This window comes from Cupressus sempervirens, chromosome 8 (assembly GCF_028749045.1).
Source record: "Cupressus sempervirens isolate cs-2001-9-10 chromosome 8, ASM2874904v1, whole genome shotgun sequence".
In the NCBI taxonomy this organism is placed as follows: Eukaryota; Viridiplantae; Streptophyta; class Pinopsida; order Cupressales; family Cupressaceae; genus Cupressus; species Cupressus sempervirens.
Genome location: NC_143125.1, coordinates 386,778,531 through 386,793,673, shown reverse-complemented (window position 1 = coordinate 386,793,673; position 15,143 = coordinate 386,778,531).

Here is a 15,143-nt window from a genome sequence, read left to right as displayed (position 1 = left end):
TTAATACAGCCCCAATAGCGTTGCCACTATCATCACAATCCATCTGAAAAACCTTTCTAAAATTTGGAAGTGCCAACACAGGTTGTTCTGTTACCTTCTTCTTCAGCAATTCAAAACTTCTCGTAGCTGTTGTAGTCCATTTGAACTCTTTTCTATCCCCTCTTATTGTATCAGTTAGGGGTGCACATATGCAAATGAAATTCTTAATAAACTTTCTATAAAAACTAACCAGACCATGAACTGATCTTACCTCAGTAGCAGACCTTGGAGTAGGCCATTCCAAGATGGCTTTTACCTTCTCTGGATCCATTTTGAGCCCTTTAGGTGATATATTAAATCCCAAATAGACTAACTCCCTTTTTGTAAAGACACACTTCTTTAGATTAATTAACAGTTTCTATTCCCTTAGCCTTTCAAGGACACTACGAATATGCAGTAAATGTTCTTCCAAAGTCTTGCTGAAAATTAAAATATCATCCAAATAGACAATAAAATTTTTTCCCAAGAACTTCTTGAGTACCTCATTCATGAGCCGCATGAAGGTGCTTGGGGTGTTTGTCAATCCAAAGGGCATTACTAACCACTCATAAAGACCCTCCTTGGTCTTGAAAGTTGTTTTCCACTCATCTCCTTCTTGAATCCATATCTGATGATAGCCACTCTTCAGATATTTCTTTTTTAAGTACTGAGCTCCACTCAAGCAATCCATAAGATCACCCATCCTTGGTAAAGGAAATCGGTACTTGATGGTTATCCTATTTATAGCTCGAGAATCTGTACACATCCTCCACTCTCCATCCTTCTTTGGTGCATGTACTACAAGTATTACACATGGACTCAGGCTCTCTCGAATCAAGCCCTTCCTCAATAGCTCCTGAACCTATTTATTTAGCTCCTCTGCTTCAGTAGGAGTCATCCTGTGAGTAGCCTTGTTAGGAAAACTAGCTTCTGGAATCAGATCTATCTGATGACTGATTTTCCTTATTGGTGGCAATCCATCTAGAACATTATCAAAGATAATATCTCCAAATTCCCCTAGTAAATCTGAAACTTCAAATGGTATTTCACTACTACCTTCTTTATCTTTCCTAGGAATCAAAGCATAGCATATATGCTGATGTTTCATGCCATCTAAAAACTTCCTTCCATCAACAAGAGAAATCCTAGGACTGCTACATACCTTTTAACCTTCCTTTTTCATGGGCTTCAATTTGTGGCAAACTCCATCCTTTGTCAGAGAGTATGTGTTTGCATGTCCATCATGTATTGCATGTCTATCAAACTGCCATGGTCTACCCAATAATAGATGGCAAACATCCATTGAAATAACATCACAGAGAACTTCATCATGGTAACTCCCAATTTTGAATTTTAATAAACATTGTTCACTTACTAGGACCTTATGATCATCTTTTACCCAAGTAATCCGATAGGGCTGGGGATGTTTCTCCCTCTTGAGCTTCAGCTTAGAGACAATCTCTTCTGATACCAAGTTATCAGTGCTACCACTATCAATGATCACATCACAACATTTATCCTCACACTTGCATCTGGTACGGAACAAACTCCTCTGTTGTCCTGGTTCATTCTCACCACTTAGTAGGACTCTTTCATTTACCAAGGTCTCTCCTCTTTCTGCATCCTCTAAATGTGATGATTGTGCATCCTCATCCACATGAGCAACCCTAGCTTGGCCCTCAGCTCTCCTATCTGTCCTTCTTTGTCGTTGAGGGCATTCAAAGGCATGATGACCTTCTTCATTGCAATGGAAATAGGTACCATGGAAGCCTCCTCTTCCTTGTCCACATCCTCTACCTCTTCCTCTTTTATTTCCAAAGTCTTGATCATGGGAGCGATTGAAACCCTCATTCCTCTGGTTTTTGCTAGTACCCACATCTTCATTTTTCTTTTGGGTTTCATTGCGGCCTCCAGATGATCTATCGCTTCCCCTTCCTCCTTGAATGCACCCTCTTTGTCTTCTTTCAAACCTTTTACTCAGATTCTCTTCAACTCATAGGGAAAACTAGTATGCTTCTTCAATGCTGGTCATTCTTACCAGACTTAATTCCTCCTGGATGCTAGGTCGCAGCCCACTGATATAACGAGCAACCTTCTCCTTATTTTCTTCTGCATGCCCTGCTCTAATCAAGAGTTGGTAAAACTTCTCTATATATTCTTGGACTGATCTTCCTACTTGCTTTAACCCATGCATCTTCTTAAATAGATCAAGCTCGTAGTCCACAGGAATGAACTGCTTCTTCAATTTGTCCACCATGCGATCCCATCTTGTGATCTTCTCCTTTCCTCTTCTAATTCTTTCCAATTGAACCTCTTGCCACCAGATTTTTGCATGGCCTTTCAGTTTGGCCTTTGCAAACTTAACCCTATCTGGGTCCCTTATATCCTCGTACTCAAAGTATTCTTCTAGTTCATTGATCCAATCGATCCACTCATCTGGTTTCAGATTTCCTGAAAATATACCCACTTCAATTGTAGGTCTTTTCCCAAACTTAGTAATGGCCCTAAAAAGCCTTTCCTCTATAGGATTTAGAACTTCTTTGTCAACTTCCTCTTCTGGTCCCATTACTTCCTCTTCATTGTCATCCTCACTATTGTCACCTGTGGCAACATTTTCTCCTCTACGAAGCTGCTCTTGCAATGCTTGTACCTGCCTCTGGAGGGCTCTAACCTCCTCAGGATCAATAGCTCTAGCTCTTCTGCCATGCTCTCTTTGTGGAGGCATCTTCTAACTTGAACCCACAACCACACAGTCCTAGTGCAAAATGCCTCACAGTTGGTGCTCTGTCTACACACTCAGGAAAACCTGCTCTGATACCACTAGATGGGGACACTACCCAAGAAAAGAATGGAACCAACAAAAAAAGGAAAATTATATTAACTGAGAGAATAAGCTAGCACAAACAGTGCAGAGAAAATAAACTTCAAAACATGCCTTAAGGGCTTACAATAGTATAAATCTGGAGATAATTTCTCCTTTTAGTACCTCCTCTCAAACTCCACTCCGAACTGCCTTTTACAATGCCAGAAATCTCCTTAAATAGACCCCAGAGGGTTAAGGACTAGGAGTACATTCTAAAACATGCTAGTAGGCATCCACCGACCAAAAGAAGGTTCCAGAAGCTGGGTTAGAAGTCGGTGCAATTCTAGAAGAATCCAGAAATGGTAACCGAACTTCCAGGAGGCATAACTTTTGAACCGTAGCTCCGATTGACGAACCATTTACATTTTCAGAAAGCTCTCAAAGCACTCTATAGCCCCATGGACAAGCTTTTCTCATCCCCCATTTTTCAGCCCTTTTCAAGGTCATTTAATGCCCCTAACTGACTTTGAAGCATTCTTAGGGGGTCTCCAAAACTAAAAAAAACTACAATAACTTTCAAACCGTGGGGCCTTTTGACCTGATTCTTTTTCTAGAATGCTCTAAATCACAATTACATTCATCTGGTCATTTCACACCTTCTAGGTCACCAAAATGATGGCCAAATTGCATGCTCCTATTTTTTTGGGATTTTCAAATGCACTGATAGTGGAACTATGAGAGTTGGAACCTTTATTTGACCCAAATGGGTATCCAAAAATGAAAAGACATGAAACAGAAACTAAGTCTAGGTACATTTTTTTTTTTTGGGTGACACAGGATTGCCCTTATACCTCTGGATGCTCCTGCATCAAAAGATTTGGGAAAAAATCTTTATAAATAAATAGGAATGTCATTGGATTTTAGTAACCTTTTGTACCCCCTAAAAAATATGGACAAGTGTCCATACATGTAAAACTTAGTATGGGGTATGGAACTGGCATAATGCTATCATAATACAAATAATGTAGTATTTGTTATAAGAAAGAAAATTGATGTACTATAAATGAATAAATATTTGAAAATATTATACCTATTAGTTGATTGTTGCATGTACCAAAAAGTGGCAAAAAGTACATGCACAATGACAACATACATCAGCAAACTTGTAGTGTTTATTGAAAGCATTATAAAATGATGACATGAAAGTTGGGTCAGTGGCAGGTAAAGAAGTGAGATGAGTTGGAAAAGAAGAAATTATAAGATGAATGGAGAAATTTGGAACTTTGTGTGGACATAAAGTTTTTATTATGGGCATGCATGAAGAAATTAGTATTGAAGAGCTGCAGGCAGGAGGTCAACACCTTTTGCTATAGGAAGAGTTACATGGTGTACATTTGAATTTGGCTATTGAAACTATTACAATAAGTCCTCTTTGGTTTGGGGCCATTTATATAACTTGAGTCTATGGCCATTGACTAATAAATTAAAAAGCACTAGATCAATGGTAGTCAATTGGAAGGCTCCATTTACAAAGACATGGTTAATTTCACATGCACCCAGCCATCATGTCTATAGCTTGCCTAGCATATCTTTAAATCTACAATCATATAGCAATGCCTAGTCGCTAATGTGAAATTATTTGTTGCTAATTTGTTTGTCATGTTATTGTTTCCTTTGCTTCTGTATGATTTTAGTGTGTTCTAGAGAAATCTTATGCATTTCATCCAAAGAATTAAGATGTAGAAGACATTCTCTTTGTGCTACAGGAAGTTCAATGTTAAGCTCCAGTGTCATTCTTAAAGTTTTATGTTCAAATTTAATGGGGACCATTACTACTTTCCCATATAGGAGCTCAAATGGTGTGAGCCCTGTAGTAGTCTTCCATGTTGTTCTGTAGGCCTAAACAGCTTCTAGTAATTTGCTATTCCAATCCCTATGTTGCAAATGAACTATTTTTGTTAAGATGGTTTCTATCTCTCAATTTGTGAATTATGCCTGTCCATTAGTTTGAGGGTGATAGGGGCTTGATTTCTAGTACTTGATATTCTATTGTTTCATAATTTCTATGATCAGATTAGAAGTAAATTGAGCACCTCTGTTAGTGACTAGTTCTTTGGGTACACCATAGCGAGTAAAGATTTCTTCATACAAAAATTTTGCAACTTTTTAATCATGAGCATGCTTCATGGCTTTGACTTCAACCCATTTTGTTAGGTAGTTAGTGCACATAGGGATATATGATTTCCCATTAGATGCAGTATCAATTGGACCAATGAAGTCCATACCCCATTTGTTAAATGGTGTTAATAGTACTTGTGGACTGAGAGGCATTTCATCTATTCTTGTTGGTCAGTCCATCCTTTGACACTTGTCACACTTCCATGTATAGTTTGATGCATCCTTCTGAAGTGTAGGCCAATAGTAAGTAGTTGCTAAAATTTTCAATGCTATTCTTTTTGCTACAAAGTTCCCTCCTCATGGTTCACTATGACATGCATGTAGAATGTCATATGTCTCATCCTCTCTCACACACCTTCTCATAACTTGATTAGGTCCAGTGTAAAATAAGATATTCTCAATCCAAGAGAAATGGAAACTTTTCTCTACAAGCAACTTTTTTTTTCCTTGTAAGAGAAATGTTCTAACATTTTATTAGTTGCAATGTCTACATACCATGGAGTTTGAATAGCAATACAAAATAGATGCTCTTCTGGAAATGCATCAACTACTAGAGTAGTATCATTCTCATCATGATGATTCATGATAAATAATTAGCTACCATATTGACTCTTCTAGGCTTATCAATGATGGTGATATGAAATTCTTGCAACAATAGTAACCATGTTGCTAACCTACCCGTTATAGTAAGTTTTCTCATGAGATATTTAATTGCTACATGATTAGTATGAACAAATATGAGATAGCTAGTTATGTAATGCCACAATTTGTTAAGAGCATAAACTACTGCTAATAGTTCTTTTTTAGTCAATGTGTAGTTTAATTATGGTCCATGAAGGCTCTTGCTAATGTAGCATATTACATTTTCAAGATGTTGATATTGTTTTCCTAGAGCTGCACCTATGGCATAGTCAGAAGCATCTATATATATGGGAAAAGGAAAAGTCCAATCAGGGCCTTGTAAAACTAAGGCTATAGTGAGAAGTTTCTTAAGCTATAAGAAGGCTTCTGTTGGAAATGATTGAAAAGATCATAAGGAAAGTTGTTGGAATGATCATATGGAACTGGTAAAGAATTTTCTCAATCATTGTTTTTTCATTGATGTCAAACTTTCTATTTGTAGGAATGATAATTGCTTTAGTGATCCAAATACTATCAATTAGTTGATTGAGAAGAAGGAGGCAATCAATAAGATGTAACTAGAACACCAAGAGAAAGGTTGAATTTATGATGTTGTAATGAAGTACAAGGATCATTCAAACCATTGATGAAATAATGTACTGATGGCATACTATAAGACATAGAGAATGGGCACACTAAAACATATCAAAGATATAAGGTTTTAGCTAAGACATTTGTAAAGCCCAACTAAGTTCATTAGAGAGAGGGAGTCAAGCAAGTTAAAATTTAGATGCCAAGCAAGTTAAACTTCAGAAGTTGAGCAAGTTCAACTTTAGATGCCGAATGATACAAAGTTTATCAAGTGTCGAGTGATATCAAGTGCCAAGAAAATACAAGTGTCGAGCAAATACAAGTTCTGAGAAAATACAAGTTGTGAGCAGATATAAGTGCTGAGTAACACAGAGGTGCTGAGCACCAGTAAAACCAACAGTGCCGAGTAACACAGAGGTGTTGAGCACCAGTAAATCAATAATGCCGAGTTGCTGCATTATTTTGAAAATTGAAGATTTGCCAGACCTAAGCCGACAAGGTTGTTATCTAGAAGTTTGTGAATTAAATGGAAGATAAGAATGCTGAGTTGGTGGCTCAGAACACCATGTAGAAATTTTTTGAGGTTACAACTAGAACCTAGATGAAGTTTCTAGATAAGAGCAAGATATGGGGTAGATACATTGTATCCTACCTAATCCATTAGAAACCCTAAAATTGGAGAGGGAGAATTGAGTGGCAAAGGCAAATTAGATTTCTATTTAAGGAGTCATAAGTTCATGAAGGAGAGAGAGGGAGAGGCGATCAAGCATGAAAGCATAAAATGTTGAAGGAGATGCTAAGGAGGAAAGAGAACATAGTTACTCTATTTCAATAAGAAGACCTCATATATGGATGCATTGGTATGATGAGTAAGAAGACTTAAGGAGACAAAGTTTGAGAGAAAGACAAGCTATCAGAGTTGAAATGATTAAAGTTAATCAAAGGATTGAACTGAAGAAGTGATCTAAAATCTGCAAATTATGTTGTAAGTTGAATCAGATCAAAAAGCCATTATTGTTATTCTCTAGCAATTATAACAGATAGTTTAAATCCTATGGACATGGGTTGGTTTAATAGCCATGAGATAAATCCTTTAACAGGGTGACATTCCAAATGAATGTTCTAAAGTCCTTTAACCAGGCCCATTCCTAATAGTTTGGTGAAATCCTCTAACAAGGTCACATTTAATAGTGTGTTGTAAGCCTTTAACAGGGTAGACTTTTAACAGGGCATCACTTTAGAAGAGTGAAAATCAAGTAGCATGTTACTGGTGGTTTTTTCCAAATTGGGTTTCCACATAAATCATTGTGTCATGTGTTGATCTTGCATGTTTTATCTCTGCATGTTGATTTACTATAACTTGCTAATATGGTTGATTTAAGTTTGGATGGATGAAAAGTGTATGGATTCATTAAAAGTAGTGAAAAAGTGTTATTAGGGCATTTGGACCTTGAATAACTGATTCACTCCCCCTCCCCCCCCCCCCCCCCCCACCTCAGTTATTCTAAAAGAATTCTAACAATTGGTATCAGAGCAAGATTGTTGATTCAGTTTAAAGGGACTATAAGCAGAAAATATCAAAATGCCTAAGAGAGAAGTTCCCAATCTCAACAAAGATAACTTTGTTGCATGACAAAGTTTGATGAAACTACATCTTGTATCCATAGGAGATTATGTCCAAGATTCAATTGTCACTAAACATGTAGATCCAACTGGTACTCTTATTGCAGAAGACATGAAAAAAAAATAGAAACATAATCAGATAATGATGGAGATTTCTTATGCACTAGACTATGCTAAATTTGATGATATCAAAGGTTGTGACACTGAATTCAAAATGTGGAAAGCCCTATTAGACATCTATGGAGGAGATCAGAATGTACAAAGAGCAAAAATAGAAAGTCTTAGAGGAAAGTTTGATGATATGAAAATGGAGGAAAATGAGAATTTTGCTCAGTATGACACAAGAATAAAGGAAGTGGTAAGTGTAATAAGATGCTTGAATGGTCAATTGGATGAAAATATTGTTAATAGTAAGTCCTTAAGAACCTTGCTCCCTATCTATGCTATTAGAGTATCAACAATACAAGAGTTAAGATATGTGCCAAGAAACAATCTAAGTTTTGAAGGTATAATAGGTAGACTCGCTGCATTTGTGTTATCTAACTTTGAAAACTACAAGCCTAAGAATGTTGAATCTTCTTTCAAGGCCAAGCTATCACTGAAAGATGCTGAACAGGTGAAATCAAAAAAAGGAAGAAAAATGAAATATGTATCTAGTTACAATAGCACTAATGAGGAAGATGTGGAACAATTGGAAGCATTGCTTGCTATAAGATTTCACAGAGGTAAAGGAAAATTCAAAGGTAAGATGCCTATCATTTGTTTCAATTGCAATGAAGTAGGTCATATTGCTATCAGGTGTACACAGAAAAAGGATTACAAGGAAGGAAACAAAAAAAAATTCAAAAGAGATGATGAAAAGAGAGATTACAAAGAAAAAGGCAAGAAGTGTTATATTATTGAAGAAAATTTTGATGATAATGATGATGAAGTTGTTTATGTAGCTATGAAGGACCAATCTAATGAAGAAGAGCCCACAACACTGGTAACATTTATGAACAAGAATGACAGGTGGATCATAGACAGTGGATGCTCACATCACATGATAGGAGACAAAAGTAAGTTTGTTAACTTTACTCAGTATGATGGAAATAGTGTTAGATTTGGTAATGATGCTCCATGTCAAATCAAAGAAAAAGGTTCCATTAAGCTCACAGAGAAAATTTCATGTGATAATGCATACTATGTTGAAGGATTAAACTAAAATTTTTTGAGTGTCTCACAGTTAAGCAATATAGGATGCAAAGTAGAATTTGAAAACAAAACTGCAAAAATCTATGATACTGATGGTAAAGTGATAGGAAAAGGAGATCAAACAAGAAGTAATTTGTTTTACCTTGATATGGATGATGTTTCTTGTCTCATTGAAAAATTTGATGATGAATGGTTATGGCATAAAAGATTATGTCATGTCAACTTTGATAATCTAGTCAATATCAATAAAATGAAGAAAGTCAGAGGTTTAACAAAATTGAAGAAGCTTGACAGTATCATGTGCAAATAGTGTCAGCTAGGAAAGATGATAAAGTCAAGTTTCAAAAGAAAAAACTATACATCTAGAGAAGTAAGTTAGTTCATACTGACTTATGTGGTCTAATGGAAATGCAAAGCTATAAAGGAGATAAGTACATAATGTTGTTTGTTGATGACTATTCTAGGATGATGACTATTATGTTCTTAAAGAAAAAATCTAATGCTTTTCAAATGTTTAAGTGGTATGTGGCTAGAGTTGAAAAAGAAATAGGAAAGAGCTTGAAATGCCTAAGATTAGATAGAGGTGGTGAATTCAAATCAAAATAATTCAAGATATTTTGTAATGATAAAGCAATCAAAAGATAAACATCAGCTCCTAGAACTCCCCCATAGAATGGAATTGCTGAAAGAAGAAATAGATCTATGATTGACTGTACCAAAACATTAATGATGGAAAAGACTGTTGCTCTAAAATACTAGAGAGAAGCTATAAAATACTAGAGAGAAACTGTAAGTTTAGTTGTTCATACACTAAACCAAGTACAAGTCAAGAAAGGTACAAATACAACACCTTTTGAATTATGGTATGTTCACTCACCCAATGTAAAACATTTTGAAGTATTTGGTTGCAAATGCTTTATCCTTAAAGATGCTAGAAATGGAAAATTTGATGCAAAAAGTGATAAAGACATATTCCTTGGTTATTCCACTAGAAGTAAGGCATACAAGTGTTTGAATACTAATACTAACAAAATTGTGGAAAGTGCAAATGTAAACTTTGATGAGGACACAGAAGTCCAAGCTCAAGAACCAAAGAAAATGGAAGAATATATAACCTTTGTGTATTCTTATGAAGGAATGACTATTGATGAGGATGATGTCAATCAAATTGAAACTCAACAACAAATTTTGATCTCACCCGAGTCCCAACCAATGAATGCTGAGTTGCATTCAAAAGTCGAGTTGCAGAATGAAGAAAATGCACAATCTGATTTTGAAGATAGTACACATGAAATAAATGAAGAACATTCTGATAATGAAGTGCATAGTGACCCTGAATCAGAAAGATCAAACATGGAAACAAGGACAGAGCCAAGATTATCCAAATATGTAAAAAGACATCACCCTGCTGAACAGATAATTGGTGACAAAGATGCAAGACCAATGACAAGGAACAAACTGAGACATGAATCATGTCTGATTAGAAAATTTGAACCTAAGACAATATATGGTGCATTACAAGATGATGATTGGTATAAAGCTATGGAAGAAGAGATTGATCAAATAAAGAAGAACAAAACTTGGAGTTTGGTTCCCAAACCAGTTGACAAGAATGTGATTGGCACCAAGTGGGTATTTTAGAAATAAGCTAGATGAGAATGGTGAGATTACCAAAAACAAAGCTAGACTAGTATGCAAGGGTTATGCTCAAGAAGAAGGACTAGACTATGGAGAAACATTCGCCCCTGTTGCTAGAAAGGAAGGAGTAAGAACTTTATTTGCATATGTTGCATATAAAGATTTTAAAGTCTATCAGATGGATGTAAAGTCTGCTTTTTTAAATGGAATACTAGAGAAATAAGTCTATATTGAACAACTAGAAAGATTTGTTGATGAGAACAATAGGGATATGGTTTGTAAGCTACATAAAGCACTCTATGGTTTGAAACAAGCACCTAGAGCATGGTATGAGAGACTTCACAAGTATCTAGTACAAATAGGATTTGAAAGAACTGATGATAATAGCAACATGTACATCAAAGTAGAAGAAGGAAATGATATTATTGTATCTTAAATTTTTGAGGATGACATAGTGTTTGGTGGAAAGGAAATGCTTTGCAAATGCTTTGCTAAAAAAATTAAACATGAATTTGAGATTTCTATGTTTGGAGAAGTCAAATTTTTTGTTGGATTGCAAGTACATCAACTTAAACATGGTATATTTGTGACACAATCAAAGTACATCAAAGAGATTCTTAAAACATTTGGATTGGAAGAGTCCAAACTAGTTAGCACACCAATGGCAATAGGAAATAAGCTATCCAAAAATGATGAATCAGCTAAAGTTAATCAAACAATGTACATATCCATGATTGGAAAACTACAATATGTTGTACATAGTAGACTAGACATAGCATTAGCAATTCAAATAGTGGCTAGATTCTTTGCTAATCCTAAAGAAAATCATCTCATAGTAGTAAAAAGAATAATGAGATATCTTAAAGGAACTGATAACTTTGGTCTATACTATAAAAATAATGGAAAGTTTGAGCTCAACGCATATACAAATGTAGAATTGGGAGGCAACATTGATGACAGAAAAAGTACAAGTGGAGGTGCATTATTTCTAGGCAAAAGGCTAGTTACCTGGACTAGCAAGAAATAAACATGCACATCCCAGTCCACTGCAGAATCAAAATATGTGGCAGCAGCAGTTAGTTGCACAAACATTGTGTGGCTCACACATCTATTGAAAGGAATGAAAGAAGAGGTAACAAAACCTGTGATATTGTATTGTGATAACACAAGTGCTATAAACATATCCAAAAATCTAGTAATGCATGCAAAAACCAAGCACATTGCAATCAAGTGTCATTATGTCAGAGAATTGGTAGAAGAAAAACAAGTGAAGTTGGAATACATTCACACAAAGGAACAAATTGCAGATATCTTCACCAAACCATTGCCCAAGGATACTTATGAATATCTTAGAGGAAAGTTGGGGGTAATACCCCTAACTCAAGTAGTTTAAAGCAACAAGGATGCTGCCTTGCATCAATAGGAACAAATCATTGAAATATCAAAAGAATGATGTAGAGGATGATAGAAGGAGAAAAAACTCCTAATCAGTCACAAGCATGGTGATAGAGGGAGAAAACATCAAGAAGCCAAAGCTTATATTTTTCATAATAAAGATGCTACATCTTTGGCATTTATGTCAAAGAGGGAGAAATATGTAGAAACCTGATCAATATAAAGAAAAAGGGAGTGATATATGAAAGAGGGAGATATATGAGATTAGTGGTAAAGATGCAGTAGCCAAGAAAAGTAGAAGACAATTTATACAATCTTGGTGGTAACTAAGTTGATTAATTGATCAGTTTGGTTTGCCATCAATTCCAAAGAGGGAGATTGTTGGAAATGATTGAAAATATCATAAGGAAAGTTGTTGGAATAATCATATGGAACTGGTAAAGAATGTTCTCAATCATTATTTTGTCATTGATGTCAAACTTGCTACTTGTAGGAATGATAATTGCTTTAGTGATCCAAATACTATCAATTAGTTGATTGACAAGAAGGAGGAAATCAATAAGATGTAACTAGAACACCAAGAGAAAGGTTGAAGTTATGATGTTGTAATGAAGTACAAGGATCAGTCAAGCCATTGATGAAATAATGTACTGATGACATACTATAAGACACAAAGAATGGGCACACTAAAACATATCAAAGATATAAGGTTTTAGCTAAGATATTTGTAAAGCCCAACTAAGTTCATTAGAGAGAGGGAGCCAAGCAAGTTAAAGTTTAGATGCTGAGCAAGTTAAACTTCATATGCCGAGTGATATCAAGTGTTAAGCAAATACAAGTGTTGAGAAAATACAAGTGCTGAGAAGATATAAGTGTCGAGTAACACAGAGGTGCCGAGCACCAGTAAATCAATAATGTCGAGTTGTTGCATTATTTTGAAAATTGAAGATTTGCCAGATCTAAGCTGACAAGGTTGTTATCTAGAAGCCTATGAATTAAATGGAAGATAAGAATGATGAGCTGGTGGCTCAGAACACCATGTAGAACATTTTTGAGGTTACAACTAGAACCTAGACAAAGTTCTAGATAAGAGCAAGATATGGGGTAGATACATTGTATCCTACCTAATCCATTAGAAACTCTAAAATTGGAGAGGGAGAATCGAGTGGCAAAGGAAAATTAGATTTCTATTTAAGGATTCATAAGCTCATGAAGGAGAGAGAGAGAGGCGGTCAAGCATGAAAGCATAAAATGCTAAAGGAGATGCTAAGGAGGAAAGAGAACATAGTTACTATGTTTCAATAAGAAGACCTCAGATATGGATGCATTGGTATGATGAGTAAGAAGACTTAAGGAGATGAATCTTGAGAGAAAGACAAGCTGTCAGAGCTGAAATGATTAAAGCCAAGCAAAGGATTGAACTAAAGAAGTGATCTAAAATCTGCAAAGTATGTTGTAAGTTGAATCAGATCAAAAAGCCATTATTGTTACTCTCTAGCAATTGTAACATATAGTTTAAATCCTATGGACTTAGGTTGGTTTAATAGCCATGAGATAATTCCTTTAACAGGGTGACATTCTAAGTGAATGTTCTGAAGTCCTTTAACCAGGCCCATTCCTAACAGTTTGGTGAAATCCTCTAACAAGGTCACATTTAACAGTGTGTTGTAAGCCTTTAACAGGGTAGGCTTTTAATAGGGCATCACTTTAGAAGAGTGAAAATCAAGTAGCATGTTACTGGTGGTTTTTTCCAAATTGGGTTTCTACGTAAATCATTGTGTCATGTGTTGATCTTGCATGTTTTATCTCTGCATGTTGATTTACTGTAACTTGTTAATATGGTTGATTTAAGTTTTGATGGATGAAAATTGTATGGATTCATTAAAAGTAGTGAAAAGGTGTTATTAGGGCATTTGGACCTTGAATAACTAATTTTCCCCCCAGTTATTCTAAAAGAATTCTAATAGCTTCATTGTATTTGTGTGTCCAAATGAATTCAAGTTCCTTAGTTAGTAATATATACAAGGGACTAGCTATTTTTCTGAAGTCTTTTATGAAATGTCTATAATATCGATCATGAACTAGAAAAGATCTTACATCTTTTGGTTTCTGTGGGTATGGGCAATGTTTGAATTACCTCTATCTTAATTGGATCCACTTGTATTCTGGAAATTGGTATGAAATGACCAAGTACTACACCTTCCTGCATGAGCATGAAACATTTTTCACTATCAAGTGCTAGATTATGTTCTTGACACCTTATCAAAAAATTTTCAAGATTCATCATAACTTCCTCAAAGGTGACTCCAAATGTTGTAAAGTAGTCCATATATATTTCCATACAATCATGTGATATATCAACAAAGATGCTAATAACAACTCATTGAAGTGTTGTAGGAGCATTACACAGACCAAACTACAAAATAGAGTATACAAAAGTACCCCATGGGCATGTGAATGTGGTTTTATCTTGGTCTTTAGGAGAAATACTAATTTTATTATATCCAGTATACCCATCTAGAAAAGAGAAATATTTATTTCTAGCTAGAGTGTCTAGAACTTGATCTATGAATGGTAAAGGAAAGTGATCATTTTTGGTGGCCTTGTTCAATTCTCTATAATCTACATAAATCTTCCATTCCCCTCCTTTTTTGGGCACTATGACCTAGGGTGACACCCATCTACTATCTGATATAGGATAAATAAAACTAGCATCAAGCAATTTTTGCAATTCAATTTTAACTATTTCTCTAAGGCTTGGATTCATCCTTCTTTAGGGTTGATGGAGCAGTAGACACCCTTCATTGATGTATATTCTATGAGTGCATAATTTAGGACTCAACCCTTTCGTATCACCATAGTCTCATGCAAAATCCTTTTCATGCTTTTGAAGTAGCTTTGTTAACTATTCCATTTGTGTGGATGATAATTTGGGGTTAACGTAAAGATTATGACCTTTGGACAGCTCAATAGTAGTGGTAGACTCTATAATAGTAGCTTCAAAAATTGGACTTATATCTAATTCATATGGTAAAAGTTGATGAAGAATGTTTGGTTCTTTGAGAAAAGTACAATTCTCATC